The 23025-nt window shown below is 49.1% G+C and overlaps 1 long non-coding RNA gene across 2 annotated transcripts in view; it reads right to left on the bottom strand.

The window, feature by feature from the left end:
• Positions 1 to 22516, bottom strand: part of LOC110257747 (uncharacterized) — a 56819-nt gene extending 34303 nt beyond the window's left edge. For both annotated transcript variants that reach the window (XR_014835361.1, XR_002340693.2), the window contains exon 1: positions 22382 to 22516. This is a non-coding gene — a long non-coding RNA (uncharacterized LOC110257747). The remainder of the gene's footprint in view (positions 1 to 22381) is intronic.
• Positions 22517 to 23025: the final 509 nt, after the last annotated feature.

Below are 23025 nucleotides of genomic sequence, written 5' to 3'. Positions count from 1 at the left end.
GGAGATGGAATTTAATAAGACACCAATTCCTTGTTGCAGTTTTGCACTTGTTGAGAGTGAGAGACGGACTGAGCTCAGCTACTGTGAACTAATGGCCAGAGAGGCGCCCCAGGCAGGGATGGTCCTGAGCCAAGAAGGATGGAAACGCTGTGAGCAGGTCATTTCCCTCCTCTCGGTTCTCTGTCTACAGCCCGGGTCAGAGGACACCGGGTTAAAAGCTGAGATGCGCAGAGCCTTCCTCGAGTCTCCATCCTCTCTGATTCTTCCCACGCCCCTCCCTGGCCCTCCCATCAGCATCTAGTGTATCGGAGGTGGCATGTACACCCAGACAACAGAACAGGATTCAGTGCTAAAGAGAGATGCGCTAGCAAAAGCCACAGGAAGATGTGGAGGAACCAGAAATGCCAATTACCAAGTGAAAGAAGCCAACTTGCAAAGGCTACGTGCTAGATGAGTCCGACTACTTGACACTCTGGGAAAGATGCACCTCCGGAGACAGCCCAAAGGTCAGTAGTCGCCAGGGGTGGGGGAGAGGGAGGGAGGAATAGATGGCGCAGGAGGCTGTTTAGGGCAGTGAAACGATGCCGTATGATACCGCAAGGGCGGATACATGACATTCCGCATTTGTCAAAATCCATAGAATGTATAAAACAGAGGAAACCCTAATGCAAACCATGGAGACAAGTTAATAATAATGTGTCGGAGTTCCCGTCATGGCGCGGTGGTTGACGAATCCAACTAGGAACCATGAGGTTTCAGGTTCGGTCCCTGGCCTTGCTCAGTGGGTTAAGGATCTGGCGTTGCCACCAGTTGTGGTGTAGGTCACAGACGCGGCTCGGATCCCGCATTGCTGTGGCTGTGGCGTAGGCCGGCGGCTACAGCTCCGATTGGACCCCTAGCCTGGGAACCTCCATATGCCGTGGGAGCAGCCTGAGAAATGGCAAAAAAGACAAATAATAATAATGTATCAATACTGAGTTCTCAATATTGAACCAATATTCTAATTGCAAGATATTAATAATAGGGGAAACTGGGGGTTGTATATGGGACCTCTATACCCATCTGCCCAGCTTTCCTGAAACTGCTCTAAAAAAGAAAATTGGGAGTTTCCATCATGGCTCAGCGAAAAGGAAACTGACTAGCATCCACGAGGACACCGTTTCGATCCCTGGCTTCACTCAGTGGCCTTGCCATGAGCTGTGGCGTAGGCTGCAGATGCGGCTCGGATCTGTCGTTGCTGTGGCTGTGGTTTAGACCAGCGGCTACAGCTCCAATTTGACCACTAGCCTGGGAACCTCCATACACCGCAGGAATGGCCATAAAAAGACAAATAAATTTTAAAAATGTAAAAGAAATTCTATTACATATATTTTATATATCTTACATATTATATATTTGAGTGATTATATAAATATTATATATTTGAGGAGCATCCACATGGACACATCCAGTTAGGAGGGGAGCTGGGAAGATTTATCCAGGTCTGACATTTTTCAAAATTCAGTGAAACATAGTTGGGAGTAAATTAAAGTTCCTGAAGCCAATTTGGGGGCCAAAATAGGGGTAGGGGAATAAGCGGTTCAAACTATTTGGTATAAAATAAGCGACAAGGATATATCGTACAACACAGGGAACAGAGCCAATATTTTAAATAACTATAAATGGAGTAGAGCCTTTAAAAGCTGTGAATCACTATACTGTACATCTGCAACATATAATATTGTACAGCAACCATATTTCTATTTTTTAAAGAAGAAAAATGGAAGATGACTAAGCATTAATTTGCAAGTTAAAATTTATGCAGAGGAGTTCCAGCTGTTGCACAATGGGATCGGCAGCATCTCTGCAGCATGAGGACTCAGGTTCGATCCCCGCCCCAGTACAATGGGTTAAGGATCAGACGTTGGCACAGCTGTGGCGTAGGTTGCAACTGTGGCTCTGATATGATTCCTGGCCCGGGAACTCCATCTGCAGCAGGACAGCAGCAGCATCATCATCATCATAAACGTTGTTAGATTTGCCCCAGGTGTTTGTGTTTCTTTATATTTTGCCCTAATTAGTGCATCATATTCTGTATTAAAATCGTAAGTAACTTCTACTGAGTCAAAGCATCCTTAACTGCATCTGCCACCCCCTTTCCAGGCCTTTTCCAGCCCTGACCTCTGAAGGGAATGAACAGGCCACACATCACATGGATTTATCCAGAGAACTAAGAAAGGGAGGTAAAAACCAAATGTTCAACATTACAGCGGTATCGCCTGCCTACCAAACAGTTTCTAGAGAGACAGTGTTCAGGGAACCACACTGCAGAGGAACGCAAAGGCTCTGGGAGTTCCTGTTGTTAGCTCAGCAGGTTAAGAACCCAACTAGGATCCATGAGGATGCAGGTTCGATCCCTGGCCTCGCTCAATGGGTGAAGGATCCGGCGTTGCTGTGAGCTGTGGTGTAGGTCGCAGACACGGCTCAGATCCCATGTGGCTGTGGCTGTGGTGTAGGCTGGCAGCTGTAGTTCCAATTCGACCCCTCAGCCTAGGAACCTCCATATGCCTCGGGTGTGGCCCTAAAGAGTAAAATAAGTAAATAAAAGAAACACAAAGGCTCTAATGTAAACAGATACTTGTCATCGTGCTTGACCCAAAGGCAATGGGCAGGACAGCCATTCCCAGTGGCCAGCGTTTCTGTAATAGACCAGGGCCAGTCCGGTGTGAGCTTCCAGAGCCTTCTTGCCCCTCCAAACCTACAATACAACAACATAAACAGGTTTAAAAACTCTTCTGTATTTCCCAAGTATACAACCTTCATTATACTGAGCTTAGTGTATCTGCAGCAAGCAGAACTAATACTCCGTCAGCGTTCAGGGCGCCTGACCTCACAGCGCACATGCACAGAAAGGAGACGCAAACGCGCGTCTCCAGCAGGCGCCCCAACACTGGGCTGCCAGGGGGACTTTCCTGCTGTTCTTGGCTCCCAGGTAGCATTTCTCGGCTTCACACGCCACAGTTCCCTCTTTGTCACAGTCGCCTCTGCACACATAACCCCCCACCCCCAGCCAACTTCTGATTAGAGGCTAGAAAACAGGCCCTAGGAGGGAACTAATTACTTAAGTTGGGGGGGAAGAGAGACCCAGGAATGTCTTGGTAACAGTCTCTGTGCATCTCGAGGGTACAGGCCATGCTGTCTTAGATCAGGTTCCCTGGAAGCAGAGCCCAAGACACGGTTTTTTTTTTTTTTTTTTTTTTTTTTTTTTTGCTTTTTAGGGCCACACCTGCGGCATATGGAGGTTCCCAGGCTAGGGGTCCAATCAGAGCTACAGCTGCCAGCCTACACCCCAGCCACACCAGATCCGAGCCACATATGTGATCTACACCACAGCTCACAGCAATACTGGATCCTTAACCCACTGAGCGAGGCCAGGGATCGAACCCAAATCCTCATGGATGCTAGCCGGGTTCTTAACCCCCTGAGTCTCAACAGGAACTCCTAGAAATGAATTCTTGTGCAAGTGAGTTGCCGAGGGAAGGACTCTCAGGAGACAGTGTTTAACTGCGGGAGGAAAGCAGAATAGGGCAGGGAAAGCAGCCAAGCCAGGATGGAGATTTGGCCAAAGTCTGGCCTCAGCCTGATCCCCAGAGGGGAGGCGGGGCCGGGAGAATGATGAGGGGGGAGGGCAGTGGCCCAGAATCCTTCCTTCCCACACCTGAGACCCGGCCGAGCCTTTATATCTCCCACATCAGTCAGTCACCCGACGACGACGACGACAGCAGGCTGCCTCCGCGGGAGGCCATCCGCTCTGGGCAAGGCTGCTCCTGTCTGTGGAGAGCTGTTCCCCAGAGAAGGCGGAAGCCACGCGCTGCTCAGCTGGGGTCAATGCAAAAGGCCTCGGGCTGGACACCAAGAGCAACCACAAAGGGCTGCCCTCTAAAGCAGTGGCAGGAGAGAGGTGAGGTGGCAACAAGGAAAAGCCTCTCCAGGTGGCTGGATTCTCTGGAAGTCCTTCCAGCTTGATCCAGCTGTCATGAGAACGGAGGGAACAGCCTCAATGCAAGTGGATCTTTCTAAGCCCATCCAAGCCCGATGTTCACGCAGGTGCCCTTGGAAAAGACCCAGTCTGAGAACCACACTGAGAACCACACATGGGATCCTGCTGTCAACCAGTAACCTGAAACCGAAGGGGCTCCCCGGAAAGTTTCCAGAACAGCTTAGTTCTCACAACAGCGGCAGCTTGTACAGATGTTACTCGACCAGGTGCTGTTCTAAATGTTTTATCTGTTACCTTCATTTAATCCTCACAACAACCAGAGGAGTGAGGCGTTGTTAGTATTGACCAGCCCCATTTCTCAGATGAGAAGGCTGAGGCCCAGAGGTTCATTCATTTGCTCGAGTTAACAGCTGTAAGTAGCAGGGTCAAGGAGACAGGTAGCCTGGTGTGGGCGGGCTCTCAGCCCTCTACAGCCCTGGCTGGCTGTCTAGCTTGAGTAGGTGATATTACAAGCCAGGAGACCACTGTGGCTGCCATCAGAGGATCGTGTTTATACACAGCACACATCAGAATCACCGTGAGTGACGGTTGCCCCGCAGGACCCAGAGCTTCATCCTGAACCTAGTGAATCAGAACCCAGAGCCAGGTAGAAATCTATACATTTAACAAGCCCCCCACCCCCCGCCGCCCCGTGCCCCCCATGGGTGTTCTGACACAGGCAGTCCAGAGGCAATTTCAAAATCCCACAGTGATTCAGATTGAAAGAGCAGAGTCTAGGTTCGAATCCTGGCTGTTCCACTTTCTACCTGTGTGACCTTGAAAAAGCTCGTTAACCTCTCTGAGCCCCAATTTTTCTCAAATCTAAAATTAAAAAAAAAAAAACTTAAGATTGTGTGACACTTAAAATGTCAGTTATTGTATATCTGGTATAATTCCTTGTATATATATTTAAAACTATTTAAAACTATGTACACGTATATCTTACACACACATATAAATATTAGACAAAGGTCAGATAGAATAAACCATTAAGGGTGATTAACTCCAGCAAGATAAGGGGGGATAAGGGGGGTAGAGAGTGGAATGGGAAAGGCTTTCACTTCTTCATGTATTACATTTTAATTTTTTTATAAAGCGAATATATTAAAATATATATAGGAACTCCCCAGTGGCCTAACAGTTAAGGACCCGGCATTGTCACTGCTGTGGTTCGGGTTCGATCCCTGGCCCAGGAACATCTGTGTGCCTCGGGCGCAGCCAAAACTATTGTATATATAGGAGTTCCCGTCATGGTGCAGTGGAAACAAATCTGACTAGGAACCATGAGGTTGCAGGTTCAATCCCTGGCCTCAGTGGGTTGAGGATCCGGCATTGGCCGTGAGCTGCCGTGTAAGTTGCAGACACAGCTCGGATCCTGCATTGCTGTGGCTGTGGTGTAGGCCAGCGGCTACAGCTTGGATTAGACCCCTAGCCTGGGAACCTCCATATGCTGTGGGTGCGGCCCTAAAAAGACAAAAGACCAAAAAAAATTGTATATATAAAAATGTATTTAATCAAAACCCAAAACACTAAATAGCATCATCTGGGTAAGTGCCTGGCCCCACAGTACGTGCTCAATTAATGCTGGCTGTTGGTCTTATCATCATCCACAAACATTTGTGGAGCGCCTTTTATGTGCGAATCATCATACTTAGGCTGCATCGGGAGGCAGAGGAGGACAAAGTTGCTGCCCTCACCTGCACACACAAAACCCCCCAGATGCCCAATAGCAGCGTTTACTTTGGGAGCAGTGAGTGCTCTAGAAAATAAAGGCTTTAAGAGTTGAAATGAGCGAGATCATTTCCAGCTGGCCTCTTCAGGGGAGGTGGGGCTCGCGCGAGGCACTGAGGAAAGGGGAAGATTTCAATAGGCAGAGACAGGGGGATCACAAGAACATTCCAGGGGCAGAACAGAGCTTGGTTCAAAGGGCAGTGGGACTTGGTGGGCATGCGCAGACGTTGCTGCGTGGACATTTGGCCCCCGGCGGCCGGGCTGCGGGATGCGATCGTGCCGGATCCCAGGCACGCCGTAGCGGGCCTCCCCCTCCCACAACTGAAATAACACAATCTCTGGCCCCAACCCTTCCGGCCCTTGGAATGAGGCCAAGATCGACTTTCTCAACAATTCTTGACCCTTGCGGACCAAACGTAGAATGGGAAGGGAAGTAGCCACAGCGATTTTAGAGGTGGGGGGTGGATCCTCTCCCCTAAGCACTGGGGTGGGGGCCCAAGTGCATGCAGGGCACGTGCAGGGAGTGGGGGGGGCGGGAACGTGAGTCCGGGGGCGCGGGGTGTGTGCACGTGTGTGTGCGCGCGCTGCGACGTGCGGCGTGTCTGGGGACTGATGCGTGAGCGTGCACGTCGTCATGACAGGCAGCATTTCCTGTGATTGTCTGCTGGGATGTTCCGGGCTGAGTTATGCGTGCAGGGTGTGCTGACCACATTCCTCAAGGCTAATCTTTCTGAGCCACTGAGGAGGCGGCAGAGGGAAGCCAGCAGCCAGCAAAATATGTCCACGGAACGCGCCCTCTGCCCTCCTAGTATTTCTGGTCGGGACTCGGGTCTCGCGGAGGGTGGGTGGCACCGGGAAGAGGCAGGGAGAGGTTCCCCCAGGGCCCTGACGTGGGTTGCCCCTGCAGGGGCAAATACCACGCCTCGGGTCACCCATCAAGCATCCTGACATCGCCTTCGATCTGGTGCCTGTGCGTCTACACACACAGTGTGTATAGAGAGCTCGGGAGATAAACACTTAAAAAAAAAAAAAAAAGTTAAAGCTTGATTAGCTGAACACCACGAGGCCCTGGGAAATTGAGTTTAAGAAAAAATTTGGATAATTGGAACAGCGGAGAATATCAAGAATGTTAAATACACAAGTCAGCTGAGCACACAGAGTTTACGGCAAGCTCTGATTAAGACGAAGTTTCTGATAATCAAAGTTTTAATGGCAGAGGCTCATTTGAATTTCTTCTGTCTAAAAGGGAGATTAGCTAAAGTGTGCATGGAATATCTCGTGCTATTTTCCATTCTTCCCAACGCTGGTCGAGTCACAGACATGCTTTTCTAATGTAGGTATTTATTTCGTAAAAAGTACTCTATCCTTTCGGTCTGCCCCAAACTACCCCAAACAGGACTTGTCACAGATGTGTTTATCAGATTGTACTGCAAACGCGAGGAGAAGGAAAGTCTGCCTATCGTCTAAGTGATTTCAAAATCAAAGCCATCCCAGGCACACCAGAAGCCTAAAGCAGCCAAGAGATAGGCCAAGTTTATAAACTTCCATAATATGTTTATTGCACGGATGGCAATTACCCAATATCCCTGCCCTCCTGGGTCTTAGATCAGAATATTTCCACAAAAAGAAATCTGTGTTTGACTGCATTTAACCAGTCATAATTCCAGATGTCTGGAATGTTCCAGCACCAGGCGTGGGGGTGGGGAGGAAGAAAGGAAGCTGTTGATCATTCAGCTACAGTCTCGTCGTCATCGTCGTCTGCAGTGGCGCGTCTAGTGAGGCTGTTTGCCCCCCCCCCGCCACCGTCTCCCCGCCTGAACGGCCAGGTGTCACAGGCGCAGTCACTGAATGGAGGGGAAGTGGCTGTCCCCAGCCACAAGCAGGCTTTTCTGTCCGCCTCTGGAAAGCCGACACGTCACATCAGAGACATCATTTCTTAATGAAATGGCTAGCGTGCACCTAATTTATGCCAGGATGGAAAACGCTGACGGGGCAGAAAGGACACTTGCTTCTGCTGTTGCAGGGAGCACATGTGGACCGCATCACTCGGGAATGAATCAGACCCGCGTCCCAGGGCAGTCGGCTGAGAGAACTGCCTCCTTTGGAGCTCCTCTAAAGTGTTAAAGATATTTACTGCCTGTGTACATGTCGGCCCCTCCCACCCCGTGCTTGGGAACGCAGTCTTGTGTGAGCGCAATCATTTGTCCCAGACCCCTTCCCGAGCATGAGTAAGAAAAGCAGAATTCTTCTCTAGACTCATCAGTGGAATTCACTCTGCCCGTTCCTCCAGGGCTCTTCCGGCAAACCGTCAACCTCACAACACCCATTAAAGGGCGGCAATTAAGAACCCGACTAGGAACCATGAGGATGCGGGTTCGATCCCTGGCCTCGCTCAGTGGGTTAAGGATCCGGAATTTGCCATGGGCTGTGGTGTAGGTCACAGATATGGCTCGGATCTGGCGTGGCTGTGGCTGTGGTGTAGGCCGGCAGCTGTAGCTCTGATTCGACCCCTAGCCTGGGAACCTCCATATGCTGCAGGTGTGGCCCTGAAAAAGAAAAAAAAAGGGGGGGAGGCAAAGTACTCATTTCACAGATGGTAAGACTGACACCCAGGTTTTGCCTCCATGACACCTTAGAGACAACAGGATAGATTTTTTTGCCCCCTCGGCAAGCAGGCAGGAGATGCACTGATGAACTTAAGAGTAAGGCTTGGGTATGGTGTGACCAAAGAGGCCAGGGTTTGGAGTTCCCGTTGTGATGCAATGGGATTGGTGGCATCTCTGGAGCACCAGGACGCAGGTTCAGTCTCCGGCTCTGCACAGTGGGTTAAGGATCTGGCATTGCCGCAGCGGTGACATAGGTCACAACTGCGGCTTGGATCTGATCCCTAACCTGGAAACTCCACAGGCTGTGGGGCATCCAAAAAAGAAAAAGAGACAAAAAACAAAAGAGGGCAGGGCTTCTACTGATGGGACTGCAGGTGGGTCTGAAAAGTCTGGATCCTTTATCCTCCGCTCACACACCCTAAGTGGTACACAAAACAAGCCTTTGAGGGGTAGTGTTAATGGGTTGAAGGGAGCTCAGCAAAATTCATATGTTGACGTCCTAACCCCCAGAACCTCAGAAGGTGACCTCAGGTGGAGATAGCGTCTTTAAAGAGGTGATCAAGTTCAAATGAGATCTTTAGGGTGGGCCCTCAAAATATGGCTAGTGTCCTTAGAAAGAAGAGAAATCTGGAGTTCCCGTCATGGCTCAGTGGTTAACAAACCCGACTAGTAACTATGAGGACATGGGTTCGATCCCTGGCCTCGCTCAGTGGGTTAAGGATCCAACATTGCCAGGAACTCTGGTGTCCATCACAGACGTGGCTCGGATCCCGCGTTGCCATGGCTGTGGTGCAGGCTGGCGGCTACAGCTCTGATTCGACCCCTAGCCTGGGAACCTCCATATGCCATGAGTGCAGCCCTAAAAAGACAAAAAAAAAAAAAAAAAAAAAAAGACGACGACGAAAGGGGAAATTTGGACACGGATACCCAGAGATGACAAGCCAAGGAGAGAGGCCTGGAACAAATCCTTCTTTCACACCCTCAGAAGGAAGCAACCCTGTGCACACCTTGATCTTGGACTTCCAGCCTCCAGAACAAAGAGACAATAAATTTCTCCTGTTTACACCACCCTGTCTACAGTATCTTGTTACAGCAGCCCAAGAACAGATAGGAAGAAGATACCAGAACTGTAGACCTTCTATTTATATCACTGTGGTGGTTTGACTTATGGGTCCTAATTTGTCACTTGCATGGAATAGAATGCCATTTGCCATGTCACTGTGCAGTGCCTGCCATTGCGGGGGGTGGACACTCTCCCTCATGCCAGTGAGGCTGGGCTTGTGAGCAGGACTCTAAATGTGTTGTACGGAGCATGGTTTGCCCTCTCGCGCATCTGACATAACTTCAGAACAGGTCCTAGGTGGCTGCAGTCCCATCAGCCTGGGCTCCAGACCTGCACAAAACCTACAAGCTGGAAACAAGCCCAGCCAACCTGCAGCCTGGAATTGCCCAGCCCAGCCAAGATCCATCAAACCCCCACAGCCCTGCAGGACCAGAAGCAAGAAAAAACCATAAATGCCTCCGGTAAGCTGCCGAGTTTGGGGGTGTTTGTTTGGCAGCATAATTGCAGCAAGAGTGGACTGTTACAGTGGCCAACAGGCAACATGCAGATTGACCTCAGGGCCTCAGACGGGCTGTATGTCACTGCTTGGCATCCAGTATGACAGGCAAGGAATGCGAAGGGACGGGGGACAGTCCCTTAACTTGGCCAGTATCCTCCTCGCATGATTTTTCACCTCAGTAAACGGCCTGAGTGCCATGTTGAGTGGATTTACGCATTATATTATCTCTGCACTAACTGAAGTAATCATCGCAAAATCGGTGAGGCTGGAGTTCCTGTCATAGCACAGCGGAAACGAACCCGACTAGGATCCACGAGGTTGCAGGTTTGATCCCCGGCCTCACTCACTGGGTTAAGGATCCGGCGTCGCCGTGAGCTGTGGTGTAGGTCGCAGACGCAACTCAGATCCTGCGTGGCTGTGGCTATGGTGTAGGCCGGTAGCTATAGCTCCGATTCGACCCCTAGCCTGGGAACCTCCATATGCTGTGGGTGTGGCCCTAAAAAGACGAAAAAAAGGAAATTTTCAAACTTTGGAAGATAATCTGAGACATGATTTTCATGGACATATATGTTACATATCTATAAGAGCTTTATGCTCTTAGCAAAAAAACATGAGCACATGAATGTGACTGTAAGTAAATACACTCAAAATGTGCTAATGTTTCACTACCTGAGTTGAGACCACTTGAAAGTCATTCAAAAGTGAGTCCGGCATATCAAGCTGATTTTTTTTTTTTTTTTTTTTTTTTGGTTTTTAGGGCCACACTCACAGCATATGGAGGTTCCCAGGCTAGGGGTCGACTCAGAGCTGTAGCCACTGGCCTATACCACAGCCACAGCAACGCGGGATCCAAGCCGCATCTGCAAACTCCACCACAGCTCACAGCAATGCCGGATGCTTAACCCACTGAGCAAGGCCAGGGATCGAACCTGCGTCCTCATGGCTGCTAGTCGGGTTCGTTACTGCTGAGCCACGAAGGGAAGTCCTCAAACTGATTTATTAACTCGTTGCGTGAGTTACCCGTGTTGAATATGGAGGAATTATTAGGGTGCTGTCACTGAATGTGGGCGAGACCCATCCGCTCGAAATGCAATGTGCAGAATCCATCAGCTCTCCAGTGGCTGGTGGTGTCCGCGCTGTTTCTAAGGCTGGGGGACAAACTGATGTCATGGGGTAAGTGAGGACACACCTCAGTGTCAGGCCTAAGGAGAACCTTCCAGAGTGGGGAGCTGACACACTGTGCTACAGAGAGGGTGCCTGCGGGGGCGGTGAGCGGGGGGGTGCTGCTTCAGGCCCAAAGGCTCTCCCCTGTTCTGCTGCCCCGGCCCAATTCCAACACCATCATTCCAGGCTTGGAGACAAGGAGCTACATCCCACTCCCAGCCAGACTTTCTCTCTAGGCAGAGTCACTGGGCAGCCAGGGTTTATGGCAGACTCTGATTAAACCACAAAGTGTTGGAGTTCCCTAGCGGCTCAGTGGGTTAAGGACGCAGCATTGCCACTGCTGTGGCTCGGGTCCCTGCTGTGGTGCAGGTTCCATCCCTGGCCTGGGAACTTCCGCTTGCTGTGGGCACAGCCCAAACAAACAAACCAACAAAAATGCCACAATGCGTCAGGTAACGCTGAGCACTGCCTCCCCTCCAGAAAATACCTTCCTTCCTCGAACCCCTGAGCTGCACCATTTCTCCCTGCCTTATGACACTGACCCCATTTTGTCTTCAAGTATTGTCCCTCAGAGTGCCCCCTGGGTGTGTCCTACCTCAGGGACGTGGGCCAGGCCTCAGGGAGGGGGGGAACCCCATTTGACGTTCCTCTGAGTGTAGAACCCATTGCAGGGAGCCAGGTGCAGGAGTCCCTGGGTCTCCCCCAGACTGCTGTGAGGGTGGGGCGACTGTGCGGGTTATGGGTGGCGGGGCGGGCAGTGGTTCTCTATCCTAAAGAATCTCATCACATTCACGGGGGCGGCAGCCATGCCTGGGCATTACCTTGAGGAGACTGGGACAGAGGGGACAAGGAGCTTGTCTCATCAGGGCTGGAGCAGGGACATGGACGGCGATGAGGCTTAGGGAGGGAGGGCTTCATGATGGAACAAGAGCTGACCCAGGTGTGGGAGAGTCTGGGAAAGGAAGAGCCCCAAGGCGACCCTGGGGGGACGGGGAAGTGGCACCAGCCAGCCCTCCTGCAGCCAGGCGCAGGCAGCTGCCAGAGTGGGGGCCGGGACGGGCAGGTGGGGGAGCAGCCCACAGAAGCTGTGTCTCTATGTCTGGCCGTGGGCCTGGTGTGGCTGTGGCTCTGCAGGGCCCACACGGCAGGAAAGAGCAAGGAAAAGCCAGAACCTCTGGCATTTTCATTTTTTTTTTTTTTCTGTCTTTTGTCTTTTTAGGGCCACACCCGCAGCACATGGAGGTTCCCAGACTAGGGGTCTAATCAGAGCTGTAGCCGCTGGCCTACACCAAGCCACAGCAACTCGGGATCTGAGCCGTATCTGTGACCTACACCACAGCTCAGGGCAACGCCGGATCCTTAACCCATTGAGCGAGGCCAGGGATCGAACTGGCAACTTCACGGTTCCTAGTCGGATTCCTTAACCACTGAGCCACGACGGGAACTCCTCAACACTGTCCTTTTCCATCCACTTTTACCTTGAGAAGGATAATTTTAGCCTGAGAGACTCAGAAAGGAAAACATCTATGGGCCTATGGCACACTATATTTTCCAAAGAGGGACTAAATTGTGTCACACTCACTCACACTCTCTCTCACACACACACACACACACACCACTATGCTGAAGCCCTAAATGCCAATATGACTGTATTTAGAGACGGGGCCTTTAAAGAGATGGGTGAGGTTAAGTGAGGTCATAAGGGTGAGGCCCTAACCCACTAGGGTTGGTGTCCTTACAAGATGAGGAAGAGACCCCAGGGACACGTACACGCGGGGGGAGACTATGCGAGGACACAGAGATGAGGCCCGCCTGCCAGCCAGGGAGCGAGGCCTTAGGAGAAACCAGCTCTACCAGCGCCTTGATCTTGGACATCCAGTCTCCAGGACTGTGACAAAATAAATGTCTGTTGTTTAAGTCACCCAGTCTGTGGTATTTGTTTTGGTGGCCCAAGCAGATGAAGATAGCCACCACGGTATCTCCCGTCCGACAGGCTCTTCTTCAATATGACAGTGGCACTCCAATGACAACACTTCCCGTGGTGGGGTCTACACCCTCTTCCCTTGAACCTGATCAGGCCTTCAGAACTGCCTCAGCCAACAGAACACAGCACAAGTGAAGCTATGCAACTTCCAAGACTAGGTCCTAAAAATGTCATGCCCTTGTTCCCTTAGGATCCTTACCCTTCGAGCCCGGCCACCATGCGGTGAGGAAGCCAAGAAGCCACATGGAGGGGCCACAGTCAACAACACCAAGGCACATGAAAAGATGCTCAATATTGCTAATTATTAGAGAAATGCAAATCAAACCTACAGTGAGCTATCACCTCACCCTGATCAGAATGGCCATCATTAAAAAGGCTACGGACAAGAAATGCTGGAGAGGGTGTGGAAAAAAGGGAACCTTCCTGCACTGTTGGTGGGAAGGGAAATTGATGCCACTGCTATGGAGAACGGTATGGAGATTCCTTCAAAAACTAAAGAGTTGCCATGTGATCCAACGATCTCTGCATATACCCAAACAAAACGATTTTGAAAATACAGATACATCCCTACGCCCATAGCAGCACTATTTACCATAGCGAAGACATGGAAACCAAGTAAATGTCCATGCACAGATGAATGGATAAAGAAGATGCGGTACACATACGCAATGGAATATTACTCACCACTGAAAGGAAGGAAAGAATGCCATTTGCAGCAACATCGTACTAAGAGAAATAAAGTCAAACAGAGACAGACAAATACCATATGACATCACGGACATGTGTCATCTAAGGTACGACACAAATCAATATTTCTATGAAACAGAAACAGTCTCACAGACATGGACAGCAGACTCGTGGTTGCCAAGCAGGAGGGGGGCGCAATTGGGAGCTTGGGATTAGCATATGCAAACTATCTCATGGCAAGTGGATAAACAACAAAGTCCTACTGTATAAGCACAGGGAACTCTAGTCAATATCCTGGGATAAACCATAATGGAAAAGAGTATGAAAAAGAATATTTACGTATAGCCAGATCGCTTTGCTGTATTGGAGAAATTAACACAAAATTGCCAATCAACGACACTTCAATACAATTTAAAAAAACCAAAACAACAACATCAACAAGAAAACCCAGTTGAGGTTCCAGCTGCAGCCACCAACACCACTAGAGGTGTGAACAAGTAAACCTTTGGGTGAGTCCAGCCCTGAGCCGTGGAGTCACCCCCAGAGGACTCGGCATGGAGCATAGACGAGCTGTCCCCACTGGCCTTGCCCAGACTACAGATTTGTGGGCAAAATAAATGATTGTTATTTCAAGCCACTAATTTCGGAGTGGTTTACTATGCAGCAGTAGATGGCAAGAACAGAGGTCTTCAGAACAAAGGCATCCAGGAGAGTGCCTGCGAGAAAATGGAACCGAGTTGATATATAGGCTTTACCTGTTTAGGGGCGGGGTGGGGGGTACTGCAGTGATTTCCGACAATCAAAGTGATGCAAACCTCCAGCACCCATGCAGCCAAACAGGCTGCCAGATGAGCGCTTCTCCGAAGATCACACCCACTTTTCTAATTCCTATTCATTTCCCAGTGACTCTGAATGTCTTCCCAAGGAGATTTTTTAATTCATGTTGATCAAGCTCCAGACAGACTTTCAAGAAAGCCTATGTACAGAAGAAAATGGTGGACTCGGGAGGTTGAGCTGGAGGCTAGAATAATTAAAGGTTAAACTCCAGGTTTGCATTTGGTATTTATAGAATTTTCCATGCTTGGCGTGAGGGTTTTAAGAACCAGGCTGAGCAGGGACGTGCCTTTCAGCTCTTCAAGGAGGGAAAGGATTTTAACACAAGGAGTCCAACCTGCCTCGTTCGAAGTTGTATAAGAGGCAGCATGATGAAGCTGCTTTGTGGCTTCAAGTGATGCCGTTCAGGTGGTCTGGGCTGGAAAAGGAGGCTCTGTGAACAAAACAAAGCCAAACAAAACACTTTCCCTACCCAGCGCCCAGGGCTGTCAGGAGCGGGTCCTGAGTCCTCGAAAGCTGTTTGCTGCCTCTGTTGCTTCTTTTTCTGAAGGGGGCATGAGTGCTGTTTATAGCAGGTGACATGCACCAAGGCAAGCACAGGACAGCGGCATGCAGCGCCCTACGGAGGGTACCAAGGGCTGCGCGCTAAGGATGTGGGTGGAGGCGGAGAGAGCAAGGACCTGGCGCCCAGCTTGCACTGGCTCGGCTCACAGCTGCGCCTCCGAGGCTGAATGCAAACTCCCCCGAAATGCGCTTCTGCTTGGCTTCTAGCTTCCTCCCGCCTCCTTTCCCCCACCCTCCCATTTTCAGTAGAGAACTTCAGAGAAACTCCTCTGTCTGTCTTTCAGCTTGCTGTTATCTGTTTGCAGGACACGGTTGTCTCCTTTTGTTTCCAGAAGCTTTGATGGGGCTGGGGAATGAAAGGTCAGAGGAGGCGAGGCCAGGGGTGTCCAGGCTCAAACTGCTTCTCCAGGAGAATTTTCCAAATGCATCCCTCTCCAAACCTTCAAAAGATGCGGGATGGGAAGGCTTGTGAGAACTTGTCTAAACCGGCGCTGCATTTCTTGGGGAAAATCTAGTTCCTGAGACAGACTCTGATGTAGCTACGGAGAAGGATGATTATAGAGACCACGTGCCAGGACGGAAAAGGCAGGCAGGATATGACATTAAACGAAATCGTGGAGCTCCCAACTGTGCCCAAGGTACTGTCACGACTATGTTAAAAGTGGATCAGGAGCAGGGACTCAAAACAGATATGAGACACCCATGTTCATGGCAGCATTATTCACGACAGCCAAGACATGGAAACAGGAGTTCCCGCTGTGGCACAGTTAAGGATCCAGCATTGCTACGGCTGTGGCGTAGGTCACAGATTCGAAACAAAAACAAAAAGGCAGAGTTCCTGTTGTGGCGCAGTGGAAACGAATCCGACTAGGAACCATGAGGTTGCAGGTTTGATCCCTGGACTCGCTCAGTGGGTTAAGGATCCGGCGTTGCCGTGAGCTGTGGTGTGGGTTGCAGACGCGGCTCGGATCCGGTGTTGCTGTGGCTGTGGTGTAGGCCGGTGGCTGTAGCTCCGATTGGACCCCTAGCCTGGGAACCTCCATATGCCACAGGTGTGGCCCTGAAAGACAGAAAACAAACAAACAAACAATGTGTAAACAACCCAAGTGTCCATCAGCAGTTGAAGGGATAAACAAAATGTGGTATATACACACTCACAATGGAATATTATTTGACCTTAAAAAGGAATGACATTCTGACACATGCTACAGCAAGGATGAAGCTTGATGACATGCTAAGTGAAAGTAACCAGTCGCAAAAGGACATATACTGTGTGAGGCCACTTCTCTGAGGTCCCTGGAATAGACATAGAGATGCCTGAGTGGTTTCAGGGGCTGGGAGAGGAGGAGAGAATGGGGGTTGGTATTTAATAGCAAAGGAGTTTGCTATTGAAACTGCAATTGCTATTGAAAAAGTTCTGGAGATGAATGGTGGTGATGGGTGCACCACATCGTGAATATACTCTTTTTTTTTTTGGCAGCACCCACAGTAGGTGGAAGTTCCCTGGCCAGGGATCAAACCCAAGCCACAGGTGCAACCTGTGCCACAGCTGTTGCAACAATGGATCCTTAACCCATTACATCACCCAGGAACTTCTGTGAATGTACTTAAGGCCCCTGAACAGGACACTTTAAAATGGTCAAGATGGCAAATTTTATGTTATGTGTATTTTAGCATAAAAACTAATTTGCAAAGGGCCTCAGACAGATTAGTGATTGCCAGGGACTGGGATGAGGGGAGCACAGGAATAATGGCTTAATGGGTGCAGGGTTTTATTTGGGGCTGATGACAATGTTTGGAACTCGATAGCAGGGATTGGTTGTGCAACATTGTGAAGGTACTTAACGCCAATGAATCGCTCACTTTAAAATGGAGAAAAGACAGTCTGTTCAACAACTGGTGCTGGGAAAACTGGACAGCCACGTGGAAAAGAATGAAATGAGAACACTCCCTAACACCACACACAAAAAGAAACTCCAAATGGATGAAAGACCTAGATTGAAGACCAGACACTATCAAACTCTTAGAGGAGAACAGAGGCCAAACACTCTCTGACATAAACGACAGCAACATCTTCTCAGATCCACCCCTCAGAGTAATGACACTAAAAACAAAAATAAACAAATGGGATTTAATAAACTTAAAAGTTTCTGCACAGCAAAGGAAACCCTAAACAACACAAAAAGACAACCCACAGAACAGGAGAACATATTTGCAAATGAATCAACTGACAAGGGATCAATCTCCAAAATTTATAAACACCTCCTACCGCTCCATACCAAAAAAACAAACAACTCCATCCAAAAATGGGCAGAAGATCTAAACAGACAGTTCTCCAAAGAAGACATACAGATGGCCGAGAAACACATGAAAAGATGTTCAACATCACTCATTATTAGAGAAATGCAAATCAAAACCACTCTGAGGTACCACCTTCCACCAGCCAGAATGGCCATCATCCAAAAGTCTACAAACAAGAAGTGCTGGGGAGGGTGTGGAGAAAAAGGAACCCTAGTACACTGTGGGTGGGATTGTAAATTGGTGCAACCACTGTGGAAAGCAGTATGGAGATGCCTCAGAAAACTAAGCATAGAATTAACATTTGATCCAGCAATCCCACTCCTGAGCATCTACCCAGAGAAAACCATGACTCACAAAGACACATGTACTCCGATGTTCATTGCAGCACTCTTTTCAATAGCCAAGTCATAGAAACAACCTAAATGTCCATTGACAGAGGCGTGGATAAAGAAGATATGGTACACATACACAATGGAATATTACTCAGCCATTAAAAAGAACGAAATACCAGCATTTTTAGCAATATGGATGGACCTAGAAATGATCATGCTAGGTGAAGTCAGCCATACAATGAGACACCAACATCAAATGCTTTCACTGACATGTGGAATCTGAAAAAAGGACAGACGGAACTTCTTTGTAGAACAGATACTGACTCACAGACATTGAAAAACTTATGGTCTCCAGAGGAGACAGTTTGGGGAGGCGGGGGGATGTGCTTGGGCTGTGGGATGGAAATCCTGTGAAATCAGATTGTGATGATCATTATACAACTACAGATGTGATAAATTCATTTGAATAATAAAAAAATAAATAAATAAAAATAAAATTTTTTTAAATAAAATAAAGATAAAAAGGGTCTTTGGATAGAGATATAAGGCATAGTTGAAAATAGGATGTCCAGTTAAAAACAGCGAGATTAGATATGTCTCCTATGAACCTTATACTCCCACCCAAGCTCCCCTGCCCACTAAACTCCCAGAAACTTGACATTCAGGCTTGGACCCTTTAGGAAGGACAGAGAATCCTGACATCAGAGATTTGCCAATTAAAAGGCTTACGCAGGGAGTTCTGGTTGTAGCTCAGCAGGTTAAGAACCCAGCTAGTACCCTTGAGGATACGGGTTCGATCCCTGGCTCTGCTCAGTGGATTAAGGATCTGGCGTTGCCATGAGCTGTGGTGGAGGTCACAGCTGCAGCTCCGATTCGACCCCTGGCCTAGGAAGCTCCATTTGCCACATGCACGGCCTTAAAAAGGAAAGAAAAAAAAAAAAAGTGTCTTAGCCAGATCACTAGGTTTGTTAAAACACAGACTGCCAGGGTTTCAAATGCAGTAAAAAGGAGTGAGGCCTAAGAATGTGCATTTCTTACCAGTTCCCAGGTGATGCTGCTGCCCCTCGCCCGAGGACCACGCATTGAAACTGCTGCTTTAAAGCGAATTCTGCAATTGGCAGGCCACATCCACACACACAGAAATTTCCAGCAGCTTTTTAGTGCCCTGCTGTAAATGTGTACACAAACCTGATCACCAAACATCTAAGGGAAACCTCTAACATGAATGACCAAGACCAAAACAGATGAAGCAAACTGAAGGAAAGAGAAACTATGCTGAGAAATGTAAATTTCACACACACACACACACACACACACACACACACACACACACACACGCACGCGCACGAGCACACAGGCATGCACGCACGCGCGCACGCACATCTACCTATCAATAAGGTCCCAGAAGAGACATCACTCTAATAGCATTAAAGAGAAGCACTCAGGGAATAAAAAGAAACTTTTAGAGAATAAAAATGGAGTTATTGGAAAATTAAAATATGACAGCAGAAATGAAAACATTATTAGAGGATTGGAATATAAAGTTCGGAACGTTTTCCAGAAAATAGAGAAGAGAAAATGAGACATAGCAAAACAATGTTTAAAAGATTACCCCGGAAGTCCAAATAAAGGGAGTAAGAGAAAAAGAGAGCAGAGAGACAGATGGGAAGAAAACAGCAAAGAAATAATTCAAGAAAATTTCCCAGACCTAAGGGACAAGAGCTTGTGGATGGAAAGGACCACAGAAGTACCTGATACCATGGATGAAGAGAGACTCGCATAATAAATACACGGCATCCCGAATTTCAGGACACTGGGGACAAAGACCCTTACGGCTTCAAGAGATGATAAAATACATACCATACACAAAAGATTGAGACTCCCTCTGGCTTTGGCCTCTCAAGAGCAACTCAGGAATTTGGGAGAAAAGGGAAAAATGCCTTTCCGAATTCTAAGAGAAAATGATCCATCTTTGAATCCTATATCCACCCGAACGATCCGTTCGGTGGGAGCACAGGAAAAACCGTCTCTGACGGGCAAGGTCTCATACAATTGCCCCCTGTGCATCCTTTCTCAGGAAGCAGCCGGAGAAGATGGTCCTCCGAAATGTTGGAAAAACAGCAAGAAAGAGGAGAACACAGGATCCGGGGAACTGAGGCGGCCAACCGAGGGGGAGCCAGAGGGCGTTTCCATGAGGAGGAGGAAGCTCCGGGGTGACAGCTGAGCCCCCAGCGCAAGGACCCACCAGCCTCGACAGGAGCTGCTCAGGAGCCTCCCCATAAGCCAGGAAGGGGCCCTTGGGGTGCTTGACCCAAAGTGAGAAATCTCGCCAATCGAGAATGCGTAGGGGCTGCAGCGACCTTCTTAAACCAGAGGTGGCCAGAAGGTGGTAATAAAACGCAGTGACTAGAGCCTGACCTGAATTCCAATTTTCCATACAAAGATGAAAAGCCCTGGCTCCCGCCTCTGCCCTCCTTCGCCGACAGCCAGAGCCCCATGCATATTTGGGGAGGCAGAAATATCTAGGCCAGTTGTACCATAATGAAAAGGGAAAAAGGATCACCAGTGTTTAAACGCTCCATCATCAGATGATCTCAGCGTCTCCCTGGGGTGAAATTCCAAATGCCCAGGCGCTATCAAGTGTAGAAGGGAAACGGGTGATTGGCAATGTTATTTTATTGAACGAGAACTTGCTGGGGTACAATTAGATGACACAGATTCCTTTTTCGTTTTTTATAGGGAAGTACTTTGCCATTACCTCGGACTACGGCGTGATAGGCTTAATGGCCAGGGCTTTTTTTTCACCTGGGTAGTCTCTCTCTCTCAGGGGTTTAGTTACAGTCAAAATGACACCAAAATGGAGAGCAAGTGGTTCAAGCCTTCTCTCCCCAGCTCCACCCCAGAGCTACTGCATAGGTGTCTGCCGCCTTGAGACAGGCTGGGACCTGGGACTCTTTGCTGCAGTGCCTGCACCTGGACAAACATCTCCTTGAGCAACAGAAGACAGACACACAGATAAGGGACCAGCATGCGCAGTTGGGGCAAATTACGACCAATGACGTGGAAAAACACCAAAAACCCAACTGCCGCTTCTGAGGTACGGAGAGCAAAAGCAGGGCACATAAAGTGCAGGCCTCCTGCACACAGCACCACCAAGGGGGTGAGCAGACCACCCAGGCCACCCCTCGGGATCCCTGGACCAAATCCCTACCCTCACCCCATTTAAGGGACAGTGCATGCGCGCACACTGGGCCCTCAGGTCACAAGCAAGGACCCATGTTTTCGTTTCCTTGTGCTGCAGCCCGAGTCCCAATAAAGTCTTGCCTGAATTCCTCCTTTGGCCTCTTGTCAATTTCCATTGATCAAAGAGGTCAAGAACCCAGGTGGGTCACACCATTTCCCTTCGGTGGACTTGGCCGCCTTTAGTGATTCACGTTAGGTTATCACAGTCTCATTCCACAACTTAAGTGGCATAAAACACAGCATTAATCAGGAAGGGAAAATATCTCAACACGTCGAAATAAATAACAGGTTCTTTACCTATGGTCCCCCACCCTCCGCCAAAAAGGCACCCAAATATCCATCCCATCGCTTCATGATATAATCAAGAATCTCCAAAGGGGAGCTCCCACTGTGGCACAACGGGATCCGAGGAGGTGGCGGCGGTGGCGGCGTCTTGGGAGCACTGGCACACGCAGGTTGGATCCCCAGCCCAGCACAGTGGGTTAGGGATCCCGTGTTGCTGCAGCTGCGGCTCGGGTAGCAGCTGTGGCTCGGATCTGATCCCTGGCCCCGGGGAACTCCATATACCTCGGGGTGGGCCAAAAAAAAAAAAAAAAAGAATCACCAAAGGAGGACAAGCCCCCATGGACCGGGCCTGGGCCCCCGCCCTGCTGCCTGTCACTCACTCACTCACTCATGTGCCCACGTGCCACAACTGCCCCACAGCACGCCCTGTGAGCTCCTTCTGGGAGTTTGGCAGACCCTCTCCAAATTCCCCATCCCACCCCCACATCTCCTCTCCCCAGACCAGAGGTCCCTTCCAGACTGAGCCCATCAAAGGCCAGCAGCACCCCTGTCTGGTCCCTGGGCCCCTAACCCCCCACCCACCCACCCACTCACATAGGTACCCTTCTCCTAGCGTCCCAGGACCAGCCACTGGCCAGCTCCCCTGGGACTGTGGCCAAGGGAGGGTGGAAAATATAGATTATTCATCTTTGAATCTGAGCACCCAGCACCATCCGGCATGGAGTCCTGCCTAATAGACACTAGTTGAGTGAATGGGTCAATGAACGAAATGCATGTAGGGATGAATACGATTTAGGGGCTTTGGAAATGCCACGTGAATTTCCTGCGTCATATGACTGCCCCTCAAATGCTAATGCCAAAGGCCTAATACTTGAGAGTCACGGCCTTTACACTCCACTGGGGTGCGGTGACAGCTTTAATTTCTCGCTTGTGTTTTTTTAGGATAAAAAAATACACCAAGTCATCATGTAAATATTAATGGCAATTAATTTCTTTTTGTTTGTAGATTAGAATCAGTGTGACTAGTCTATGTTTACCATGCAGATTGCCATGTGGGAGAATGCCCTTACCTGGCCAGTACGGCTGTGAACCTTCGCGGTCACGGGTGGCACTCACATGGCTTCAGGAGACGAACAGGAGGCCTGCCCCCTCCTCCACCATCCGCATATTGTGACTCACTGCAGCTTACAGGTGCCTAGTGATGTGGATTTACTGATCATATGACCTAGTTTTAACTTAACTCCCAAATGAGCCATAGGGCTTAAAAAGATTCCTGCAAAGAAACCATGTGTTAAAAATAATACTAATAATACAAGCATGCTCGAACTAGATGGAGGCAGAGCAGATGTTTCTCCTAGTATGAGCCCTTTGTCAGCCACATCATGAGGCAAAAACAGCCATAATCTAATCAGATCTGAGCTGAAGTCGGCCCCCCAATTGAAACTATCAAGAGACAATTTGAAACATGAGTTTCCAATCACTGCCATCTTAATGACAAGCGTGGCCTTGAGTATATATTGGATATTGGGACTATCTGGTGAATGTCAGAAGCCTCCAGAACAGAGGTTCTTACCCATAAATAAATACATCAGACTACAAAGGAAACCAACGAGGTTGAAATCATGAGCAAATTTTTTGGAACAAATCTGTGATATAAATGTGTATGCATGGGCTTCTTCTTTTTTTTTTTTTTTGTCTTGTCTTTTTAGGGCTG

The sequence above is a fragment of the Sus scrofa genome, chromosome X, assembly GCF_054392235.1.
Source record: "Sus scrofa isolate SSC_HxYL_T2T_F1_AM1 chromosome X, Sscrofa_HxYL_maternal_Yorkshire_Landrace_v2.0, whole genome shotgun sequence".
Lineage (NCBI taxonomy): Eukaryota > Metazoa > Chordata > Mammalia > Artiodactyla > Suidae > Sus > Sus scrofa.
Note: the sequence above shows the minus strand (reverse complement) of the source record. Positions and strands in the feature narration are given on the sequence as shown.